The following is an 8,607-nucleotide window of genomic DNA, read 5'->3' as shown; positions in this document are numbered from 1 at the left end:
TATATATATATATATATATATATATATATATATATATATATATAACATGAGAGAGAGTGTGTAATGGTATCATAGAGGTCTCACAAAAATTAAAGCAGACATCAATAATACCATGACAGTATATAGATATATTGTTATGGTATCATTACAGATCAAAGCAAAGCTTAATTATGCCATGTCAGTAGACATATATTATACTATGATCCTATATAAATATATTGTGATGGTATCATGGAGGTCTTGCTGATGATTGAAGCAAACATCAATGGTACCATGACAATGTATAGATATCGTGTAATGGTATGATGGAGGTATCACTGAAGGATTGAAGTAGACATTAGTGATATCATGATAGTTTATAGATATATTTTTATTGTATCATTATATACTGAAATAAACCCTAATGATGCAAAATGCATGACTACCTTCCTATCATATCATCATTTTTTAAATTACACATCTTTTCTTTAAGAAAGTCCTATTAACGCTCACCTATACCGTTCAATTTGTTAGAGGACGGTCATTGTCAATAGCTCAACTTACGTTGAGGTCAAATCCACAAGGAGCAAAATTAGATTTCTAGTCCTATGAATGTTAACAATTGCTAAAAAGATACCCATAATATAAACAAAGTAAAGTACATAATTTAAAATGGGGGTTTGATTTGGAGAAAGGGTTTATCACTATCAACTCAAGTCAACAAAATTAAAGCAACACTTGTGATTGGAAATTCAATATTAAAAGGATTTTGGGATTATGTCTTCCTAAGGGCAAGTTATGTATGGGAACATGATGATTTGGTGCAAGTTCTATTCGTTAATGATGTGGTAGGCTAGGTTGCAATTCTTGAGGCTAGTTTGTCAACAAAACCTCAAGGATATCACTCATTGACCCTTTTGAGTACCTAACAAGTATGTTAAGTAAAACCACCCAACACCTCAAGTGGGCATCCCTATTTTTAGAAAGATACCCAAAACATAGTCAACTCTCTAATAACCCTTATTTCTAAGATGGCAAAAGGATAGCAAATTACATCCATTATTGTCCACTATTGTTTTGTCCCCCATAGCCCTTTTTCAAGGATGCCACAGGTTTTAAAAGTTCACTCGCATCCCTCTTTCAAGAATGATGTGAGCTTTCAAGAGTTTGGGGTTTTACCCACGAATCCATTTTGGGCATTTGGGGTTTTCACCCATAAATCCCAACTAATTAAACCAAGTAATAATGAAATCCATCATCAATAAGCTAGAATTTACACAATTACATCACAACCCACACATAATTGCACCTTAGTTCAACATAAACCTAAGACAAAGAGATTTAGCAACTCATGAAGTAAAGAGAAAGAATTATACCATAAGGTTCATTCAAAACATCCATCCTTCAACTTCACCAAATTCAAATACAATTGTTGCCCAAATTTAAATTCAATTATTCTCCCAAAGTCAAGAATACCAAAACTAGGAAAGGGTTTGAGCCCTTTAAGGGATTTGGGATCGGCTATGAAAAATTACAAAATTTTCCCTGGGCATGTTCCCACATTGCCGTAATCACGATAAATTGGACGCGATCACGGCCATGGAGACCACGATCAGAGCCATACGATCATGGAGGATGACCTATCTTAACTGGCCACGATCACGATGCTCAGACCACGATCGTAGTAACTAAGGCTAGATTTTTTTCCAGGTCTTCTAGCTGTATTTTTCTTCTGTTTTTTATCCTGTTCAACTCAAATCCACATCTTTCTTTATCATCACCTGTAATCCTACAAAATCTGGAAATTAGTTCATTCAATCACAAATTTGTCGCATTTATACCTTCAAATCATAGTAGTGTACATGAATTTTGGATACATATGAGTGGTAAATTCACTACTCATCAACACCCCTAACTTAAACCTTTGCTTATCCTCAAGCAACACTACCTTTTTATCATTACAAGATGCAAATACGAAAGACATAAACACCAAAAAACAAAGGAAATGAGACAATAAAGTAAAGGATATATAGATTGACACAAAATGATAAAGAGAGGACAACCTAAGGGTATATTAAACCCGAATCATTCCTATAGAAATATCACAAGCACCAACCTCTTATGAGGACCTCACAGGAATGGACCCGAGCACCCCACTTTTCACACAATCAATGAAATATCCAACAATTTCCATAAAAACACTCTCAAGTGTATTCAAAATATCATCATTGTTTAACTAACAAAAATGGAGGAAAACCTAACTATTTATAGACATGGGCTATTTATTACAAGATGGGCCCAAAAGTGACCCAAGATCTAAACAATGCAATGAGCGCCCATGCTCTCTCGAAGCCCACGCTATCATCCAAATATGGTGTTGCTCAATGCTTCTTTGGAGGACATCTTCAAGTATAGCTTCTCCCGCATTCCAAGCTATCATCCACAGATGATATTTTTCTCGTGGGAGCTTAACAAGGGTACCCCAAAAAAGTCTTAGAATCCTCGAGATAGTCATGGCTTAGAATCCCTTATGTTGGCCTCAAATTATATGCTCAAAGGTGTTGATGCCAATTTGGATCGTATCATCCTCCCTCTCTTGAAAAGAATTTGACCTCAAATCCAAATTTTTTGATAATGTTCCATCACACTTCTCAAGTCTGGAATTCATTTTAAGAGCTCCGTGTGACCTTCAAGCATATGTTCATGAGGCACTCTTATTGTCTTCTCCGTTGAAGGTGATGATTCATGACATTGCACAAGAGGAGAAATGATTCATAAATGTGGTTAGTGAGTAGCAAAGGGTCAATGTAGGCATTGTCTTATTCAATTTGGAATTAGAGTAGTTGTACAATAATTTATGGAACTTGTGTTGTATTTGGTAGGTTTGCAGGAGTTTGGACATAGGGTTGAGGACTAGTATAAGAAGACTTTGAATTCTCCCCAATTTTTCCAACCTTCTATCTATCCTTTCCAATCTACAATCGATGTTCAACAATTTCTCATTCATGAGCTTCATATCTTGCCTCATCCCTAGGATCACCTCCAAGAGGGTATCAAGAGTTACTCCACCCATAGCTTCTTAACACAATTGAGAAGAAATAAAGTAACTATTGATGATGTATTTGATGGTAAAATAGCTTGACTCAACGAACAAGACACAATAAAAACACACACAAGAAGGTATAAAAAAATTGACTCAATAACCAATTAATCAACTAATGGATCAATTATTGGTAGAAAAAATGACTCGATTAAACTAAATGACTCAAAAAAAGAGACAAATCAAGAGCTAAGCCAGAAAAGCACGCAAAGAAAGGAAAAAAAACTCAAAACTAATTCGCAACTAAGTAGGATGATTACTAGTTGTTAATTAGTGTTTAGAATCAAAGAAAATATGTATAAGAATCAAGGAAAGAAATTAGTAATCAAAAATTTGAAATTAAGAATCAAACCTTGAGAAATGGAGTTTTTAAAGTGATGAGATGTGCTTAGGACTTGAATTTGATGTTGAAAAGAGGTTGATAAACTTGAATTGGTATTGTTGGGGCTTCTATGGATGAAATTTCAAGAGTTTGGGCTCTTACATTGATTTTCCAAGCTCAAGAAGCTTTGAATTTCTTGTGGTCCCCTGTACTCTCCTTTGTCTTCTTCCTTTGGAATATTCCTTTTTGATGCCTTTTGATTCTTTTCTTTTTTTGATAGATTAGAATATTCTCAAGAACTCTCAAGAACACCAAAACGTCGAAATCCTCTAACTTGGAAATTGATGTCGGAATACGATGAAATTTTGTACCAAGGCAATTTTCAACCTTCTAAACATATTCCAAGCATCAATTTGTTCAAATTCTCAACCAAAAATTCAAGATTTTTGAAACCACTTCACTTTCGTCAAGTTCAAGCCCAAACAATGGTAGAATACTCAAAATGACCCCGATTATACTCAAATTCGAACCCTAGACTCCTATAGTGTTAGAGAACACAACTCTAACACTAGAAACACAAGAAAAACACAAAATTTAAAACTCAAATTTTGACCTAGGGTAAAAAATAGGAATAATGATTTTTTTTGGATTTTTATTTTTTTACACTTTTTTTTTATGATTTCTAAGATAACAAACCCAAGATTGACTTCGTAGGAATGAAATCAAACTCTACTCTAATACCAAATGATACAAGACAAAAATAAAAAAGACAAAAATACGAGAAAACAAAGAAAATGAGACAATAAAGTAAAGGACATATAGATTGACACAAAATGATAAAGAGAGGACAACCTAAGGGTATATTAAGCCCGAAGACCTTTCTATCGCAATATCACAAGAACCAACCTATTACGAGGACCTCACAAGAATGGATCCGAGCAACCCATGTATCACATAATCAATGAAACTCCCAACAAGTTTCCATAAAAATACTCTCAAGTGTATTCAAAACATCAGCATTCATTAACTAACTAATATGAAGGAAACCTAGCTATTTATAGCCATGGGATACTTATTACAAGATTGGACCAAAAGTTACCCAAAAGCCAAAAATGAAGTGGGCGCCTGTGCTCTCTCAAAGCCCACACTATCATTCAAATACTGTGTTGCTCAGCGCTCCTTTGGAGGACATCTTTCAGTATAGCTTCTCCCGCTTTCCAAGATATCATCCAAACATAATATTGTTCTCATGGGAGCTTAAAAAGGGTACCCCAAATATGTCGTGGAATCCTCGAGATAGTCATGGCTTGGAATCCCTTGTGTTGGCCTCGAATAATATGCTCAAAGGTGTTGATGCCAATTTGGATCGTATCATTTATTCAATGTGACAATGAAACTTTAAGCCCATTAATATACCCCAATGATCACTATGACTTCAAACTTGATTGTTACCACAAGTAATTCTTCAATCATGGGCAAAGCTATTCTCACAACACTCCTCAATCATGAAACACAACTCAAAGTTGCAAAGGACTTTAAAGAGAAATAATGCATCAATTACTAACACTTTAAAAGTGACTCTCTATTGACCACAACTCTACTATACTCATTTTGCCTTATTTTTTGGAAAATAACAATATCACCCACCTCAATTTGTTGCCTCTTCACAAGAAGGAAATCCTACATACCAAATTATCCAAAATGCAACAAGGGATTTAAATGCAAATCTCTCTCTTTCACACAAAGACTCTAGATTCTAACAAGTACCATGCCATAGACTTTCCCTTATTTTCAATCGCCATTACAATGAATACACTTAGTTAGAGATCTCGAAGAGTTTTTTGAGCTTGTAATATAGGTTCGGGGAAGGGTAGGATAACATTTAGGTACAAAGTGGCTTCACACTCTTTAAGAATCTACATCACATAATTCTTTTCAATTTTTAACCATGGACCACTTCTTTTGTTTTCACACTTTACATATGCCTAGTTTAGGAGCCTTGATTACCCCAACTTTTTGAGGGCATCATTCTTTCGCTTTTTTTTTTTTTGCAATCCATGCCTCATTCTTTTGTTTCATCATTCCTTTTTTTTATTTTTTTTATAGCTTAGCTCAAAGGCATCCACTTACATTACCATGGCCAAAAGTCAACTCTTTCAAACTTACCACCCCCAACTTAATCATTTAGCCTCAATTTTCATTTTTTATGTTAAAGGGGGGTAGGGTTCAAGAGAGGAACAAATTTTTGAATGGTACAAGACTTGTAACGTAGTTTCCAAAGAAAGGCTTAAAGGCTTGAATTGCATAACTAAGGGTACTATCCTAAGAATAGGCAGGCTATTTAGGCTAAAGTTGGTTCCTATGTCCACAAAGATGGCCTAGGATCATTTCACCAACCAGGCATAATTAAAATTAGCCTTGAGAGACTAACGAGGAAAGTTCTAAATGGTACAAGTAAGCATGAGATTTAGGCAAATGATCTCACCGCACATAGAATGCCAACTCCTTAAAGAGGCTCAATTACCCTTCCCACTAGAGGCAAAATAGAGTATCTACCAACTATTTCAAGCCAAAATCTTAGAGTCACAAAGAGAGGTAAACTATTGTTACAAGGTTGCTCACATCCATGCCCTCGATTATTGAAAAAACTTTGGATGGAGGGGGATGTTTGCTTTATATTTTCACCATGCACAATCTTCTATTTATGGTATTAAACCAAGTCGACGTCTCACATTATAACTTTCATACAAGCAAACCATATGGCTACTTAAACTTCACCGTATTTATAAATTCGATCCCAAATACAGAATGCTACGGGTACTCGAACTTCCCCTGCATTTATAGTTCTGATGTTATGGGTACTCAGACTTTCCATGCATCTATGGCTGAAAACCCAATCGCGATGATTTTCTCTTAAGAATATCATCACTCAATCTATCATAGGAAAATGCTCGTCAAATATTACCATAAGCAAAATAAAGATAAAGTAAAAATCTAAAAATAAAACAACACGACTAATCCATGAAAATATGGGCACTATCAGAGCACCCAAATATTACAACCCAAAATAATAATAAAAATAAAATTCATCCCAAATCATGAAAAATAATATCAAAATATCCAAAAATCCAAAATAATACAATCCCAAATAAAATGAATGTGGAGACATGCACCCCAACTAAAAAGCTAGTCGAATCCCCACTGCATAATCAATCAAGAATAAAAAGAGTTAAGGGTTCTCCCTAAAGCCGCATCAAGAGCTGCTCTCGCCCTTAGAATCTGCATCATTATCTTTATCCTCAGGACCAAATCACTCAACTGGGGCCTCATCATCACACTCCACTTAGGAGGAATGAAGTCTATCTTGGGGTTTTGGGACCTTCTAAATGTCCTTTACCCCCTTCTACATCTTGCTAAAGAATTTCTCTCTCTTCTTCTCCCTTTCTACTATTTTCTCATGTGAAACGTAGAGCTCTCTATGAGACTCTACCAAGGATGAGTAGACTATCTTAAGCATAGCAATGGTATTCCCCTACTTCCGTTGATTCTCTAAATACTTCTCATAATCAGCGCGGGACACATATGATTGGCGGGTGGTGGAGGGATCTCTCGGCCCCTGGGGAAATCCCAATACTAGATCCCTAATGGCCTTAATATCAACAACACCAATATCCTTAAGAGGCCCAACTACGAATGTCCTACCAGACTCAGGCTCCTCACATGTTGACTTACCCAAGTCGATCTTCCCCTTTTTTGATCTTACACAGTGCGCCCTCATCTTAAATTTTAAGAGGGTATATGAGGGTTCCAGGGTGCACCTAAGATCTCCCAGGTATTACTCAACTTCTTCCACCTGCACAACTCTGTAATTAAAGAGGGGAAAGAGAGTTGAGTACCTTTATGGTTCTTGAAGAATTTCATCTCTGATAGCATAAGTCAACCAGCATTCAAAGGAATGCCATCTAAAATGCAAGAAACTATCCTATATCACATATCAGGAACCACTGTTATGTGGGTCCAAAGGGAAATCCCACTACAAATAATAGTCAGCCGAATTCAGGCCTCGATAATGAAGTCATTCATGGATATATTTCTTTTGGTCGTCTCCTAAGAGACTTTTTTTAGGACATAACCTGTCTACCAACCAGCTTCTTGATTCACACCACTTTTCTTCAAACTCATCTATGTTTGCATTTGTGAGCCCATATATCTCATTGGTTTACTCTTCCCCAAATTCCACCACTTTCTTCCGAATTTTGATAATCATGATGGATGGGTCTAAGAAGGATACTACTCTAAGGTTAGTGTAGAATTCCCAGACCTAATGCTCATTCACCTTTCAAGGATTCAGGGCGAAGCACCACTACCCAAAGGTCACAAGTCTGTCATGGAATGCCAAAAGCTTTTTTGGTACTTTTTCCAAGCATATTCCTATCTCTGGAAGCAACTTTGTTCTCGAAAGATAATCATAGTATTGAGTGTGGCACTCGGGGTCCTTGAATAGGACTTAGTTGTATTCTTCCATGATACAATCCTAAAAACATAATAACAACATAACCACATTAATTATCTACATATTCATGTACAAACTATGCTATGTTGTCCACTAAAGCTCATGGGAATATTACTTGGTGGTGTTTGGACCAAAATTTGAAGTGTAAAATTTTTGTCAAAGACTGAAATTTAGCCTCAAATATATCTATCATGGGCCATAGAGCTGGGATCGCAATCCCGATGACTGCGATTGCGGTATCTGAGACCAACTCAATGCTTGAATTTTAACAGTCTAAAACTCTAAATTCTAATCCAAAATATGTTTTAAAACAAGAATTAACACTAAAATCATTGAAAAAGATTACTAGGTACTCAATTATGCCTTTAGAATGCAAAAATAACTAGCTATGACTCCTTTAGGCATTTGATAGAGCACTAGGTGTGCACCCTTTATTTTATTCAATTTTACACATAATTTAGGTACTCAATACTTTCCCATACATGTTCACACTATATTCTAGCAGCTAACCACCACACAAGTTTATTTCAACATAGATTTAACAATAAAAATAATAGATTTGGGCCTTCCCTATAACATGCATTCTATGGACTATTTTTAATAATTTAAGCATGAATTCAAGACAGTTAACGGAGGGAATGATGCATGAGGGATGCTCTAATGCTTTTGAATGGCTAAAATATGCCCAAGAGT

The sequence above is a fragment of the Capsicum annuum genome, chromosome 11, assembly GCF_002878395.1.
Source record: "Capsicum annuum cultivar UCD-10X-F1 chromosome 11, UCD10Xv1.1, whole genome shotgun sequence".
NCBI classification, from domain to species: Eukaryota; Viridiplantae; Streptophyta; class Magnoliopsida; order Solanales; family Solanaceae; genus Capsicum; species Capsicum annuum.
Note: the sequence above shows the minus strand (reverse complement) of the source record.